Source organism: Bidens hawaiensis, unplaced genomic scaffold (assembly GCF_021521415.1).
Source record: "Bidens hawaiensis isolate Kalapana, Puna unplaced genomic scaffold, B.hawaiensis_p1.1 tig00017168_1, whole genome shotgun sequence".
NCBI lineage: Eukaryota > Viridiplantae > Streptophyta > Magnoliopsida > Asterales > Asteraceae > Bidens > Bidens hawaiensis.
The window spans coordinates 390,453-407,380 of NW_027492600.1; the positions used below are offsets into that span (position 1 = coordinate 390,453).

The 16,928-nt window shown below is 32.6% G+C and overlaps 1 long non-coding RNA gene and 1 pseudogene across 2 annotated transcripts; both read left to right on the forward strand.

The window, feature by feature from the left end:
* Positions 1-9,545: 9,545 nt before the first annotated feature.
* Positions 9,546-10,321, forward strand: LOC143553361 (uncharacterized). Its single transcript, XR_013138821.1, has 3 exons — positions 9,546-9,634; positions 10,041-10,107; positions 10,206-10,321. It is a non-coding gene; the product is annotated as an uncharacterized LOC143553361 (long non-coding RNA).
* Positions 10,322-12,794: 2,473 nt separating this feature from the next.
* LOC143553362 (serine carboxypeptidase-like) lies at positions 12,795-16,413 on the forward strand (annotated as a pseudogene). Its single transcript, XR_013138822.1, has 9 exons — positions 12,795-13,111; positions 14,411-14,582; positions 14,675-14,794; positions 14,894-15,037; positions 15,120-15,253; positions 15,346-15,434; positions 15,522-15,780; positions 15,874-16,007; positions 16,248-16,413. The product of XR_013138822.1 is annotated as a serine carboxypeptidase-like (transcript).
* The last annotated feature ends 515 nt before the right edge of the window (positions 16,414-16,928 follow it).

The following is a 16,928-nucleotide window of genomic DNA, read 5'->3' on the forward strand; positions in this document are numbered from 1 at the left end:
GTGATCAAATGCTAGACAGAATTAGAAAGTAAATAAATCAATTTGCAAGCTAGTTGAGGGAACATATTATATTCTCTGATTCCACTTGGACTTCCTAATATAATTTATAATTTTAAAAATATATCAATTTGTTTACGGGGCTAGTGTTTTTTTTTTACGGGGCTAGTGACGTATTTTAATATTTACTATATACAAATTTACATACCACTTTATTATATCCATTATTAACGTGTCATGCCTCACGAAGCTAAATATATTAAACTAATATAGGATAAATCTTACAGATTTAAATATTTGCACACTACCCCGTAGTGAGAATCCGAGGCTTTTTTACACACGATTTTTCCTCTATAAACTTCATTACTTTAACCAGGGGCTTGAGCATTTTTTTTGAATTTGGATGCCGATAAAATTATCATGTGAAAACAAATAATTATTTTTAGAAATAGTAACAATAACTCAAAATAAATCAGCTTTACCTCGTTGATGTTGTTGGTTTTATATTATATATTATTATTATTCCAGAAGACTGAATTCTTTTTCTTTTTCCACCTCCGATTTAGACTCCCAGCATCTTTTTCTACCTCCGATTTAGACTCCCAGCATCTTTTTCTCTTTCACGTTGATTCATCTCCCTGCATATGGTTTTGGCTCTTTTATTCAAATTTTTTATAAAAATGAAACATGATCAACATTCCAATCCGATAACAAGGAAACTACAACCATTCAAGATCTATGGGTATTAGGATATTGAGACGATGGTAACATTTTCCAAGTACTAAAAACGTTGCATGCTCTCCATCTTTTCGAACATATCCTTTTGAGTTTGCTCATAATGAGAAACCTTCTCTGCTACTTGGGCAACTACTTTAGCCTCTATTTGCCCGAGTTGAAACTGAACCATCATTTTCATTACATCTAACGATGTTATATTTGTTGAGGCCGGGCTAGCACCAAACAATTTCACCACAAGGTGGACGGACCTACACCAAAATAGTAAAAATAAATATGGAAAGAAATGAAAACATAATAACCCAAAAGTGCGGCCAAAAAATTAAAGAGCTCCAAATAAAGTGGAAGCCTTAAACATATACAACAAGTTGCTTACAAAAAGAAGCTGTAAAAGTTCTAGAGGACAACATATAAACTCAAACAACTAATAAAATGGCATTTGTTATGTTATACCACGTCCTAAAATTATATCTTAGGCTTCATCAAAATAAGTTTTCCTCACAAATTCTTTGGTGCGGATGTGATAAAACATTTATTTGCTGCTGCAATCGATCAAGATCAATATTTTGTTTTATTTTTGTTGGAAGTTATCTGTCTCAAAGGCTATTGGCCATTTTTCTGTGACGCGGGTGATCAAACGACGACCACAGAAGGGCAGATCACCATAAAGGGACGGTGGAATGCAATTGTGTCCCATATTTTGGTTGATGGTGGTTTTAAGTTAATACTAATTAGATATGTACACATGCGTATATTAGAACTAATTCAACATAAAAAGTGTAAAATTCAATATATTTGTAACATTACTAATATCTAGTTGTAAGTGAGATACCCTTTTTGTTCCAAAGCTTTAGGAACCGAAATGAATACAACGATTAAGTTAGAATTTTTATAGAACTTTTAACATAATAAAAATTCATTTGTCTAAATAATCACTGTATTCAATTTTGTTCATGAAGCTTTGGAACAAAAAAGCTATCTCATACGACGCCATCATGAGATATAAATAATGTTACAAATACATTGAATTTTACATTTGATTGTCATATTTGTTATAATAAATGTGTTCATCTCTGGCTTAGAAAGCTCGAGTTTTCCTTCCAAAAACGTATTTTATTCTAGTTCCAGCCTTGGACTCCCTAACATTAGTAACTGCCAAAAGCTATCCAAACAATCCTATTAGATACGTTTCGACTCTCTCAAATATTCTAATTTGGCATAAATCCTGAACGACTTTTGATTGTACAAGAAGGTAGTATGGATAACCTTAATATGTGTTTATTGAGTAAGTTGTTTAATGTTAGTGCTAAGTGGTTTAGCTCAAATTGATTTACCCAAAGAACTAGTTTTCACTAATTTAATGAGGCCTAATGAACAAAATACGAGGACTTTTGGTGTATGACCACCTCCTTGTGATGTTTTGGGTGTCAGCTCATCTTCAACAAATAGAGCATATTTAGATGAAATAAAAATGATAATTCAATCACAAAGAGAAACGTAGATATTGACTAGAGTAAAAGAGCCACTACTTGCTCTACCTCTTAACTCTAGCCTGTAATCACGCGTGTATTATGATTGAATCATTCTTTTTATTTCATCCAAAGGTGATATACTTGTTGAAGACGAGACGACACCAAAAATGTCATAAGGAGGCGATCAAACAGTAAAAGTGCTCGTATTTGTCCCCCATTATTGAGAAATTGTTCTGTGGATTAATTACCTTGCACTAATTCACTTTGGTATAAAATATGTAAATTAGCGTGTTTTCAAGTTATTTACCTCTTATTTAATCCATGAATGATAAAACAATTCAGCAGATTTGTCAATGAAATATTAGAACAACTATAATAGAAGTACGGTTAGCGTAAACTACTTAATTATTGGAACAAACTGAAGCAACAACGTGACAAATTGGATGAGATACATTGTTGTTTGGCGACTGATGGTGGTTGACAGATTTCAAAGAAACGTACGACTAGGTAAATGGTGTTGACTTTTAGAGTAAATTTTCATCGGTAATCAGGTTTCAAAGAAACGACTAGGTAAATGGCGGTACCTTATGTTGCCAATATTACATAAAAGCAGAAGAAATCATAATTTGTATACCTTGATGTTGCCAAAGGTGGCTATGGCTCTCCGTGACGGACTGTAAGCCACGATGGGTTGCAACTTGCAAGTGTGCGGCTATGGCTCCCCGTGGCAATCGGCAGAATGAGGAGAGATATCGGACAAGCAGCATGGTTATATAAGTCAGCTTTGAGATGTAGATTTAGGAAGCTGATGCCAAAGAAATTTATTACTCTTAAATTCTACAGTTTTAAAATTAATCCTTTTACTTAATTGGATTGATTATGTTTTTATTAGAAATTAAGTTACAATCACTAACCTGATAAGGTGTTTTAATTAAAATTATTTTGTTCTCAGTTAAACATATATTTAGCTTCATAACTTTATTTATTTGTAGTTCGATCACTTTCTTATTTTACAGATTTGTTTAATCTCCATTTCTTATTATTGATAATGTTGCATATCTTTAAATAATCAAATTAAGTATATAAAATTTCCAACATACATTAGACTCATATATTCCAAACAAGAGAACGAAGGCAACATATGTAGATGAGTTCACCTAGAAGTAAGAGGGTGCGTCTATGTCAAAGACAAAATTATAACTAGATCTAAGTTATGATTTGAGATGAAACTAAATACATTTGAAACTTCTTGGAGCAATTAGCGTATCCTATGGCAATCGAGTCAAAAGAGTTAAAAAGCCCAAGTTGTGAAATGAAACTCAAGCCTACAAAAGAGTTTATGGGAAAGACGTCACCTAAGCTAGGTGATCGGCGACCCTACGTGTATCAAACAATAATAAGTACATAATATGCATAAAAGACACGCATGCAGATAGTAAAATGTTTGCACAAAAATGTGTGAATATATAATGCAATTTATACTGGTTACACATGTTTTCAGCATTATTTTTGTAATCAAACACTCATTACATATACGTAAGAGTCAACATGTGTATAGTTTTTATGTTTGTAATAAAATTTTTATATATAATACATATGAAAACATAAAAAGTTATTGCTTGATAAGAGTTCTCATGGTTCTTAAATCCAAAATAAGTTCTCAAAATATTTATTCCCTGTATATATAGAAGTCTGATTTACTCTGAGAGACGTGATTTACCTTTCTCATGTTAGCCGTAACACTAGTCCGTGAGGAACGCCCAAACGTACACCATTTACATATATAGAAGCCCAAATCGCAAGCGCTTGGGCCTCCATTTCTCTATCATGTATTTGGAATATTTTTGCTTTTATTTTAATATTTTTGTTTTTATTTTTAGCTAAAAGCAAAGTTGGGCATTTATATATTATTTATTTTATAATTGCTTTTATGTATTTCTTACCAATATATTGTTATGGATGTTTTGGTTTATTTTTGTTCGTTTATGTGTTTTCTTTTCTTTATTTGATTTATATCGGATATAGGAATGTATAGTGTTGGATCGTTGATCGTGGAACTAAAAAAGGCCACCGTACTGATTTTTATAACAAAATGTTTAATATCGGATTAAAATTTTATCTTATTACATGTTATAGAATTTAAGAAGTTTAATTGATGCTTCAAAAAGTTAGTGAAAAGTTAATCAAAATACGCGTTCGTTTCACGGACTTTTTTTAAAGGAATTGGAATGGAATGTTTGAGAATCCTTATCATGTGTTTGGTTGATTAATATGTATTGGAATTGGTTTCGAGCTAACAAGAGTTTTCGCACTGGACGGGTTGGGTTTCGGTTTCCTTTGTTTCTTTTTGGTCAATTTCGGAGCACTGGACGGATCGGATTTCGGTTTCTTTTGTTTTCTTTTGGTCGGTTACGGATTCGTTTTCGGCCTTTTGTTTCGTTGTGGTCGGTTTTTCAGTTTCATTTATGCTCGGTTTTAATTTTTTTGTTTCGTATTGATCGATTTTTTCGTTTTCCATCAATTCGGTTTAGTTTTGATTTGTGTTTCATTTTCGTCGACTTTCGGTTTCGGTTCATTTCTCTCTTTTTTTTTAGAACGAGAGCAAAGGCGGAAACGTTTTAATTTTTTTACATTTTTCGGTTTTTATTTATATTTTGAGTTATGCTTTTTTTATTAATTTTTTTGAATTTTTTTGGAGAGGTTTTTATTGTTAATTAGAAAATCCTTAACAATCCTTTAAAATAGGTGGGATTCTAAAATCCCATGAAATGTGGGATTTGATGAAATTTAGTTTCCATTCTCATTCTTTCATTTAATGAAACGAACATATCAATTCACGGGATTTAAAATCCTATTCCTTAGAATTCATTTCAAATTCTTGAAACGAACAGGACCTAAATGTTTTTGGAAGAGAAGGTCAATATGAATTATGACTAGCAAAGTGGTAATATTCGGTTGGTTAATTATTGGTTTTCTGTTCGTTGTACGTATGCGTGTGAAAACGGGTTTTAGACAAAAGAGGGTTACTTACCACGTGGTGCTTACTAGAGGTGGGCAAATAAACCGGTTAACCGAACCGACCCAAAAACTAAACTGAAACCGAACCGGTTTGAAACCAATTATTTTGAAACCGGTTTGGAACCAATTGAAACTGCAGGTTCGAAATCGGTTTGTAATTTTCTCTACCAAAGCTAGTTCCAAACCGGTTAATCAAACCGAAACCAACCAAAACCGGACCGAAACCGGTCAAAACCCGAACCGAAACCGATCGTAACGTTGTAAGAAACCGGTTTCAACCCGAACCGAAACCAATTATAAACCGGTTTTGACTTTTGTTGACCAAATCGAACCAGATTTAACCCAAATCAGCTTTGAGTTTTAAACCGGTTTGTGCACCTCTAGTGCTCACGCTAGCCCTTCATCCAATCATTGTGGGTTCGAGCTTATTCCCCCCTCTCATTTTATTGCTCTTTCACGCACACCATTTACAAGCATCTTATGTTGTTTTTATATTAGTTTACTAGCTATTGAACCCGTGTATTACACGGGATCTGTCAAATAATAAAAATAAATAAGGTCCGTTATTTGAAAGAAATAAACAAAATTAAATGTAAAAAGAAAATAAAATATATAGAACAAATAATAAGGAGTCTATAATTTTAAATTTACAAATCAGAAAAAATCTCTTTATATACGACATTTACCATTATTGTTTTAACCTATTACCCATGGATAGTTATGATGAATGAGATGAGGGTTAGAAATTAGAAGAGAAATTATAACTAAATTGTTTAAATTGTTTTGACCCATGACCCATGGATATGTAAGAAAAATAAAATGAGGAATTAGAGAATTATAAAGAAAATAATAACCTATTTGTCAAAATTATTTTGACCCATAACCCAAGGAGAGATAGGATAACTGAGATGAAAAATTAGAAAGGAAATTATAACTCATTTGTCAAAATGGTTTTGCCCCATAACCTATGGATATGTAGAATGAATGAGAAGAGAGATTAGACCAAGAATGAATGTGAGATTGCCAGATCATCTCTATTATTTTATTTTATTAGTATAGTTAGATTAGATTAGACTTTTTATAACAAAATTTCAAATATACCGTCATGACGTTTTTGTTTTCTTTATCTGTTTCCCAGTGTAAATTTGGTTCAAAACGAAATTGCGCGTGATATTGTATAAGTTATCTAAACACTTATGTACAAGTCGTTATAGCTACATATAAAAATCTTACAATGCGTCACCTTCCACTTTTCTATATGGTTTTCAAGAGCGAGTTTATGTACAAGTTTTAGTTTGTTTTTATTCTAAATTTTCGAACACATTAATCTTTTTTCCCGGTTTAACATGCCGCAATGTGCCTAGGTTTAATACTTCTCTTTCATTTTCATAACAAAAACATAAAACAACCTTAATTTTATTGAATGGTAATTTGCCAATGATCTCTAACTCAAGTGGTTAAGATGAGACATTCAAATATAGCAATTTAAAATTGAAGAAGTCTTGGGTTCAAGTTCACCCGTGAAAAAATTAGGGGTTTCATGTTGGGTCATGTGGATTTTCTTCTAAAGTCGGTCTCTGATACTTGAGAAATAGAAATAAAAGGGTGGGTTAGTGACCTGTTAGCATTGCTGTAAAAATCTTGACTAGACGCCAATTAATTACTGACTAATCGCTAGGGGGCTTCATTGATTAATTTTAGGCTAATCGGGCAATTAATTGGTCAATGATCAAATCCGGCCAAAATCAGAATTAATTGGACTTAATCGGCTTTTTCCGATAAGGTTCCCGGCCAAAATGAGCGGTTTTCGGTCAAAATCAGCGGTTTCCGACGATATTCCAGCAAAAATAAGTTGTTTCAGTGAAATTCCAGTTCGGCCAAAATGTGTTTGTATATGTATAAAATTAAAATTACATAAAAAAATGTGTGTGTTTATATATAAAACTAAAAATTAAACATTAAAGTCCGATCCAACTAATCCCGATTAATCAATAGTTCTCACCCGCCGTCCGACTAACGATTTTTACAACTCTGTTTTTTAGTGATCCAAACTAACCGTTAAAAAACGACTCCTAATTTTATCCAACATAATCCACGAATTACAAAGATTTTGTGAGGAGTTGAATTGCCGAAAATGCCCTCACCGACAGCGGTTTTCAAGGTAAAAAAGCAATCAACAATAATAAAGAACATTAAAGTCAATTACTTTACACTTATCCACATAATATCCACGTCAGACAGACAGCAGACCGAAAGAGACCATGAACTAAAACACGACACCGACCGACCCACCAATCGAATATTCTTCCTTTCAAAACAAGCCTATATATTCATAACACATACCCCCTCACCAACCTTCTCTTCTTCTTTCGCCGATCTAATTAATTTCCAACTGGTACGCCTTCTACCTATTATTATTATTATTTTATTTTTTTAATTATAATTGACTTATATTCTTTGTTAATTACAGAAATTGGTTTGTGGGTTTTGGTGGGTTTTATCTTTTATATCGAAAATGGTTAATAAAGTTGTGTTCTTGATGCGGGTTTTGTTTAATTCTTGTGGTTTTAGTGAATAATGTGATGTATTGTTGCGTTTATGATGTGGGTTTTAGTGGGTTTTATTTTTAATTTGATATTATTATATGGGTTTATTTTTTGGGGGTTTTGGTGAACAATGTGCAATATAGCTGATTTCTTGATTTAAATGATATGTGAATGTTATTTTTAAATAGTTTGATTAGTATGTACCAAATTAATATGTAAATAAAAAGGTATGTTTTTTTCAATCAATAATCACAACTATCGTATTTTGGTCACTACCGGTCCCAACTAACGAATTGGTTGCTGACGGTCCAACTTTTAACATATTTGTTCATAACGGTCCGCGACTAACGGAATCCTAACGTTGTTAGTTTGTCGTCGGAAAAACGTTTTTGGCCGGAATACTCAATTTTTTTTCCGAAAACTCAGCATTTTCGTCCCAAACATCTTGGTAACTTTGTATTGGACCTTTAGGAACCTTTTTCTAGTAAAAGCCTCAATTATTGAGGTTGCTGGAAACCCTAGAACCATCGTTGGAAGCGGTTGTTGGTGCTCAAGTGGTGGTAGTTGGTTGGCGGTGAGTCAATTGGTGGTGGTTGCGGTGTTCAGGTGGTTTTTTCCGGCAACAAATTTGACTTTTCTGGTCAAAAACGTTTTTCCGACGACTTGAAACTAACGGCGTTACGATTCTGTTAGTCGCAGACCATTAGGAACAAATACGTTTTAAGTTGGGACCGTCAGTAGCCAGTTCATTAGTTGGGACCGGCAATGACCAAAAGGCAATAGTTGGGATTAATAAAAACCAATATACCAAATAAAAAAATCATGAAATTAACTGCTGAAAATTCTGTTTCGGGTTTTAGTTTGGGCGTGTTTATAGGATTTTGGTGGATTTAGGGTTTATGAATAATAAGTAGTTGGTTGATACCTGCAGTCAAGATGATAGGTATATATGGTATTGATATTAGTATTTTAGCAAGTAAATTTTTATTTTTTATTTTTCTACCCGAATCTTGAAAATATCCGCAAATAAAGATCATAGTTAACAAAACGTTTTTCAGACGACCTGAAACTAACGGCGTTAGGATTCTTTTAGTCGCGGACCATTAGGAACAAATAAGTTAAAAGTTGGGACCGTTAGTAGCCAATTCATTAGTTGGGACCGGCAGTGACCAAAAGGCAATAGTTGGGATTAATAAAAACCAATATACCAAATAAAAAAATCATGAAATTAACTGCTAAAGTTGGGTTTCGGGTTTTAATTTGGGCGTGCTTATAGGATTTTGGTGGATTTAGGATTTATGAATAATAAGTAGTTGGTTGGTACCTGTAGTCAAGATGATAGGTATATATGGTATTGATATTAGTATTTTAGCAAGTAAATTTTTATTTTTTATTTTTCTACCCGAATCTTGAAAATATCTGCAAATAAAGATCATAGTTAGCAAATTACTAATTATTAAGTGAATGTTACTGAACTACAAAGATGCTAATGTCACAGTGAAAATGATGGAAGTCGACACAAGTTCACAAGCTAACGGTATCATGACGATGGAAGTCAATAACAGAAGTACAAGATCCATTGAGAAGCGACCGTTGGAGAACCCGGCACCAAGAAATGATGCAAAAAAGAATCCGGAAGCCAATGAAAGTAGCACCCCTGTGTTTATTAATCATGGTAAATCTTTACTTCAGAAAGATGGGTGTATTTTATTCTTTCAAAAATGATACTTTGATGGTCAAAACGAGGTTATTTAAGTATGAATTGAATGAATAAATAGGTGCAATTGCTTGGAACGAAGGTAGAAAACGATGGGTTGGTGATCAATCTCAAAAACCACAACGAATGCCAAAAGATCCTATTATAAGGTGATCAACTACTTTCCTTGCTATTTATGACGTGTTCGCAGTTAATCTGAATTTAACATTTTTTTACAAAATTATATAATTCTTTAAGCATGTTTGGGATTGAGCTTGAAAAATGCTTATTGGCTTTTTCAAAAAGCCATGTTGAAAAGCCAGAATTTGGGGCATTTGAAAAACTGCTTTTTAACCCTTTCAAAAAGCTAAAATAAAGAAGATTTTTGTGATTGCCAAACACATTTTAACTTATTGACTTTTTGAAAACACCAATAAGCCAATAAGCATTTTTCAAACTCAATCCCAAACATGCTCTGTTGCTAATATTTATACATAATTTCAAAGGTCTAAAGAATGCTTGTAAATATTTGGACCGTTCGACCTTAAAAGTCAACCTTTTCATCTGTGTATGCAGCTGGTCAGCAACTTATGAAGACTTGCTTTCAACGAGCAACAGATTCTCCGAACCGATTCCTTTATCCGTAAGAATCTTTCTTTATAAAACTGAATCCATGAACCTAGTATTTTAAGTTGTAGGCTTATTTTTCGACAGTTTTAATTTTTTTTTATGAATTTGCAGGAGATGGTAGATTTCCTTGTTGATATATGGGACACCGAAGGTTTGTTTGATTAGACGATTAATTAGAAATCAATGATTAACTGATTTTTGGTGTTTCTTGATGCTAAGATCAAAGAAATATTATAAGTTATGTTTTTTTTTCTTCGAACGGTTAGATTTAATAGTTATCACTTATCAGTTATGTAACAAGAAGTGAAGTAACCATTTAATCATCGTACTCTAATTGATGCAATCGTGTGCGTAAAGGTCTGAAATTGGTCAAACCGACGACCTGTTAGGGTCAACGTGTCGCTACTTAGCTGTTGACCTGTGGTTAGGACACGTTTCTTAATTTGATTTTAATTGTAAAGATGCCGTTTTGAACTCTTCCCTTGAATGTGGGCATGATTTGGGTGTTCAAGTGGAGTGTACGCAATGTTTATTGCATTTTTGGGTTATTATAGCTCTTAATTTGGATGACAGTTGCCTAACGGCTACGGTTAACAAATGATTCTTGTCAATTGCCTCTAGATAAATAGTTAATAAAGAGTTTATAATTTTTAGGGAATGGTAGTTTTACCACACTTGTTACAAAAATTACTCAAATTTTAATATTGGTCATCGTCGTGGATTATTTTTAATGTTACTTTTTTTAAAATTAAGTGGCAAAAGTTATTATATTTTTAGCTTTAACATTTATGAAGGAAAAAAATTTAAAAACATATTAAATAATAAATAAGTTTTATAATTGTTTCAGTTACGTCTATTTGCAAAAAGATAATCACTATAGTAACCAAATTTTGTATATATTTTTTCAAGATTTAACATTTATAAAATAATTTACAACAATCGAATTTTATTAAAGTAATATGAAGTTTAATTATTATGTTGTGATTTTATTCTTTACTTTTATTACAAAGTAAGAAGGTTGAAAATATGAATTTATCTTCACAATAATTTGACGACTTATCACATATTCTATGTTTGATTCTATGTTTGTTGCATTTGCAAAATACAAATAATGTAAAATAAAGATAAGCTAAAGGTGTTTCGACGTTGAGAATATTTTTTAGTCATATGGACTCTATTTAATATCCATCAACTTTGTTTCTCCTCACAAACTCTATCTTTAAGGTCCGTAGAGATTTGCTGCTACGGGCCACCCATTATGGGTTATCTTATACTTTTATCAATTGTTTTTTTGTTAACATTGTCATTGATGCCATAACAAGATTGTGAGTATAGATTGCCATATAACTATACAAGATAATTGCAAGTCGCAAGTGTGTTATTTTGTTATAAGAATATATCTTTCAAACAATTTTAAAAACACTTTTATCACAAAATCCATGTCTCAACTATAAAATTCTTTAATAAGAAGATATTTAAAGTTTTCAACTATCAAGTGTTTTAAACTTTTAGAAGTTATAATCAGAAGAAACTTAAATTAAAAAACCCAAGTCTCAACCATTGATTTTCTTTCTAGTTTTTATCATACTATAACAAAATCAGCCAATCTGATTTTAAGTATCATTCACATTAATTTTATACCATTCTGATTTTTAAAGCATCACATAGTCATTTTAGGCTAATTTTATTCTTAAGTTAGGCTTTTCTTAAATATTATACCATTTTAATACGATTTTCAACTGATTATGACATCTTTTAAACCTATTCTATTCTAATTTGATTTTTTAACTGCTTTTAAACTTACTTTATACTCACTAGACTGTTATACTAACTTTTTATCCCACCAATTATAAACATTTTAATTTACTACAACGTTCGCATTTGAAAACAACCATGGTTTTTTACTTCATCGTGAGTCCCCAAAATGATTGATTTGTTACATACTAGTATTGTATTGTGCATTTGTACCGATTGTAAGGGCAACTTCATAGAATAGTAACCAACTTTAAAAGTGTATAAATTAGGTCACTAAATTTTAAAAAGTGTTCAAATTAAGTCACTCAACTTTCATGTTTGATTAAATTAAAGGTATTAACATGTTTTTTTTAGCCTTTTTCTTTTTTATTTCACATAGGAAATCTTTTATCTTTTTTTTTAAAGTTGATGCTAAATGGTGACGTGAAATTTATTATTTATTTTTAAATTTTAATATAATTAAGGTTTTTTTTTTAATTTTTTAAATTTAACTACATATATTACAAATTACGACACCTACATCTTATTCTACATTTCTTTTTTGGCGCACAAAAAAATTGGTGAGACTTGATTTGAAGATTTAGTGACCTGATTTGAAGAAAATATGCATTAGCAATCTAATTGACACTTTTAAAAGTTGTTTATATTATTTAGAAACTTACTTTTGATATAAAGAAGGAAAAATAGTTAGTTGCGTGACAAAGCTCCAAGCAAAGAGTTGGGTTCCCGCTCAGTAAAGCAAAAGCAGTTTCATTTTCAATTTCTTTCTTAAAAACAAAAGCAAACGTTACCGTTTCATTCCCATTCCCACAAGCAACAACCCTTCTTCTCCACTCCTCTCATAACTCCATCATAATATACATATATATTTATTATATATATATATATATATATGTATATATATAACCACCACCACCACCTTATTCAAACGCATCAAATCCAACAATGGAAAATAAATACTTCATCTTTCTTATTCTTATTATTCTACTTGCACAATATGGTTCAGCAACTGATCTGAGTCTGGATGGCCTTAGTTCTCCGTCAACTTTAGCCAAAGAGATGATCAGAAGCTTTAACTTGTTCCCCGAACGATCGGTTAACGTTGTGGAGGATAATGATGCTAACAGGTTTGAAAGTGTTGGAGAGAAGTTGGTTGAGGAGCGGTTAAAGTCTCCGGGTTTTGGTGATGTGAATGGAGCATCGGTTGATGATTTGGGTCATCATGCTGGTTATTATCAGATTGAACACTCTCATGATGCTAGGTATGATCTGAAAACCCGAAATTACTTTCGAATTTTTCAAGTTTGGAGATTTGTTTGTTTTTTAAGGTAGGAGACAATGAAATGATGTAATGGTTTATTATAGGAGAGAAATGAAACTGTTTTGGTTTTTAGGCTATCCGCTATTTGAAATGGCGGATCCTAGAAAATCGAACCGTTCGGTTTAACCAAATAGTTGACCGAAATTAACCATAACCAAACAAAGGTTTTGATGGTTGTGGTTAAGTGAATCTGTTCTCGTTAACCAACTATAATTGAAACCGAACCTAATCTTATATGTTCGTGTTTTACAGCATTTTATATGCCTCTATTTCGATATTTATATCTCAATTTCCAACTTTGAACATTTGAATTTATGTTGCAACTGTCTATAAGATAGCTTGAATGCCATACCAGGCCTGGCCCAAGGGGAGGGCGAGGAGGGCAACTTACCCAGGCCCACTTTCTCAAGAGGCCTATAATTGTTAAAAATAAAATTTATATTTTATATATAATTTTGTTTTAACACAAAAACCTACAAAATGACTCTTTGGTTGAATGAAAAGTGTTCTAAACTTTGGAAACAAAGGTCATAAGTTTAATTCCCACAATTAGTGTTCTTATTTTATATAGAAAAAACTTTCATTTTATATGTCATTTTAGTAACATAATATTATTAATTATTTTTGGGCTTTTGAAAAACAACCTTATTGGTAAAATTGTAAAATTATGTATTACATAATTGAGAACGCGATTTTAGGGGCCCATTTTCTTACTCGTCCCGGGCCCCAAAATTTTAAGGGGTTCTGAGAGACGGTCCTGCTTGGAACCACCATATTTCAGCTTCGAAACCTTATAAATGGGTTTGAAACACCATAACCGAACCATTTTCAACCAGAACAAAGAAAAAGTAAAAATAAAAAGTGGCTTGGACAATTAACTGACCTATGGTTAATTGACCATTCAGTTAAGGCTATGCTTAAGTAATCTCCCATAACCAAACCTCGCTTATGGTTAAGTCCCCATAACCTGAACCGAACCTACTTTGCACACCCCTACCTAGATTGTACAAATCACATCCCATCGAGCATCTTACCAGATTGTTCACGATCCATCATTTGAAATGGCGGAACATGAGGAATTGTTTAACTCGCTAGACAAACACTGGCATAGTCTGCAACGATGTTAGGACTTAGGATCAGTCGTTTCAAATGGCGGATTGTCTAGAAACCACTTAAGCATGTGAATTTCACTAATTTTTTTTCTTTTTTTTAATCCAAGTTTCTCATATAATCTAAGAAGCATATTTGAACTTTAATCCAAGTTTCTCATATAATCTAAAACAGATCCTGTTGTGATCTGGTTGACCGGAGGACCAGGATGCAGCAGTGAGCTTGCACTCTTTTATGAAAATGGCCCGTTCAAAATTCAAAACAACGGGTCTCTTGTCTGGAATGAATATGGATGGGATCAGGTAACACTACTATTAATTTATTTAATCTGCATGTTTTGTGATATAACTTATAACTTATAAGTGTACAACATTATTTGTTTGTTGGTATTCAGGCATCCAACCTATTGTTTGTTGACCAACCTATTGGAACCGGATTTAGTTACAGCTCTGATAAACGAGACATTCGACACAACGAACAAGGCGTGAGTGACGACTTATATGATTTCTTACAGGTTAGTTCCCTACTCGCTCACTTCAATATCTTGTTAGTTATACTTAACTATGCAACTATACATAATAATTGTTTTAACTTTGCTTATCTTATAATTCAGGCCTTCTTCAAAGAACATCCTGAATTTGTGAAAAATGACTTTTATATAACCGGAGAATCATATGCCGGTCACTATATTCCAGCTTTTGCTGCTAGAGTTCATGAAGGAAACAAAGCTAAGGAAGGAATCCACATAAACCTCAAGGTTACCTTTTTTTTTTTTTTTTTTTTGCATAATGGTTTTATTGCAAATATGTTGTTTTAACACTTTATGAGTTGTTATTCAGGGATTTGCCATTGGAAACGGGCTCACAGATCCGCTAGTTCAATACAAGGCATATACTGATTATGCATCAGGAGTCTGATTATAAAAACATTAACAAGAGAGTTCCAGTGTGCGAGACCGCTATTAAACTTTGTGGTAACTAATATTGTTCCAAATGCATCTTATGAACCATGTCTTTAATTGTTGTTTCTACCTTTAATATTATTATTTTGCGCCTTTTGTGTTAGGTACCGATGGAACAACAGCTTGTATGGCTGCATACTTGGCCTGCAACACCATTTTCAGCTCGATCAAATCTATTGCTGGCAATATCAATGTAAAGAAATCTTATATTATTTTTTTTTATTTTGAGAAAAAAATATTTGAACATATTTTAAAATGATTGGATTGTGATGTTTTGCAGCATTATGACATTAGAAAGCAATGTGAAGGCAGCCTATGCTATGACTTTTCGAACATGGAGAATCTCCTTAGCAAAAAATCTGTTAAGGATGCACTTGGAGTTGGAGATATAGATTTTGTTTCGTGCAGCCCGGTTGTGTATCAGGCCATGATTATGGATTGGATGAGAAATTATGAAGCCGGTATTCCTCACCTTCTTGAAGACGGGATTAAGTTGCTTGTTTACGCTGGAGAATATGATCTTATCTGCAACTGGCTCGGTTAGCGTTCAATGTTCAATGTTCAACTGGAGAATATGATCTTATCAAATCATTGATTTTTTTTATATAATTTGTGTAAATTTATGATTTTAGGTAATTCGAGATGGGTTCACGCAATGGAATGGAGCGGCCAGAAGCAGTTTGGTGCATCTCCTGATGTTCCTTTCGAAGTTGATGGTGCTGAAGCGGGCTTATTCAAAACGCATGGTCCACTCAGTTTTCTTAAGGTAGGTTAAATTTTAATTTTGATAGTCTAAAGTCAAAATATATTGCTTTCAATTACCAAATTTGTAAGAACTCGTTTTAAGTTTCTTTACAAATTATGGTATGTGTGCTACATTGCTAAAAGGCGGTATGAATTAAAAAAAAATTGTTAAAAAGTGTAAAGTGATTTGTGAGAAATATGAATTTGGAAATACTGGCTTTTGACTTATGGAAGTCAAAGTTGACATTAACATATGTAACAGGTTCATGATGCTGGGCATATGGTTCCTATGGATCAACCGAAGGCGGCTCTAAGCATGCTAAAGAGGTGGACAAAGGGGTCACTTTCTGAAAGTGCAGGCTGTGCGGCTGAGCCCGAACCCGTTGTTTCTTCAATGTGATGTCAGCAGCCAAACCGATGATGCGTCTGGCTAATGGCTAACATTGTTGGGTATTTTTATGTTCATTTGAACCATTACTTCATTTCATGTAAATTGTACAATTATTGTCTATGGTTATAAAATGCAAAATCTGACATTTTGTGGTTCGTGTAAATATATATGTTGGGTTGCTTCATTTGCTTCAAAATTTGCAATAAGTTTTATATCACCAAACTATAAAAAATATCAAATGAGATGGCCCACATGGATGTGTTGTACCATACCTTAAAAATCATTAAGGAAAGAAATATAATAAAAGGTGTAAACGAGTTATTTGTTAGCTACTTGAGATTGACTTTGATAAAAGCTTGAATCGAGTTGAAGAACTCGAGTATACCTTGGAGATACTAAACTGTATATATTAAATATTAAGTATGTTCATGGTTTGATTCTACTGATTTTGACGAACATATTAAGACAAACTACTCACTACAGTTTTGGAAAAAGACAAACCGAAACGGTTGGGTTGGTTGAGTCTTCTAAGTAGGAAGAAATGAAGCATTA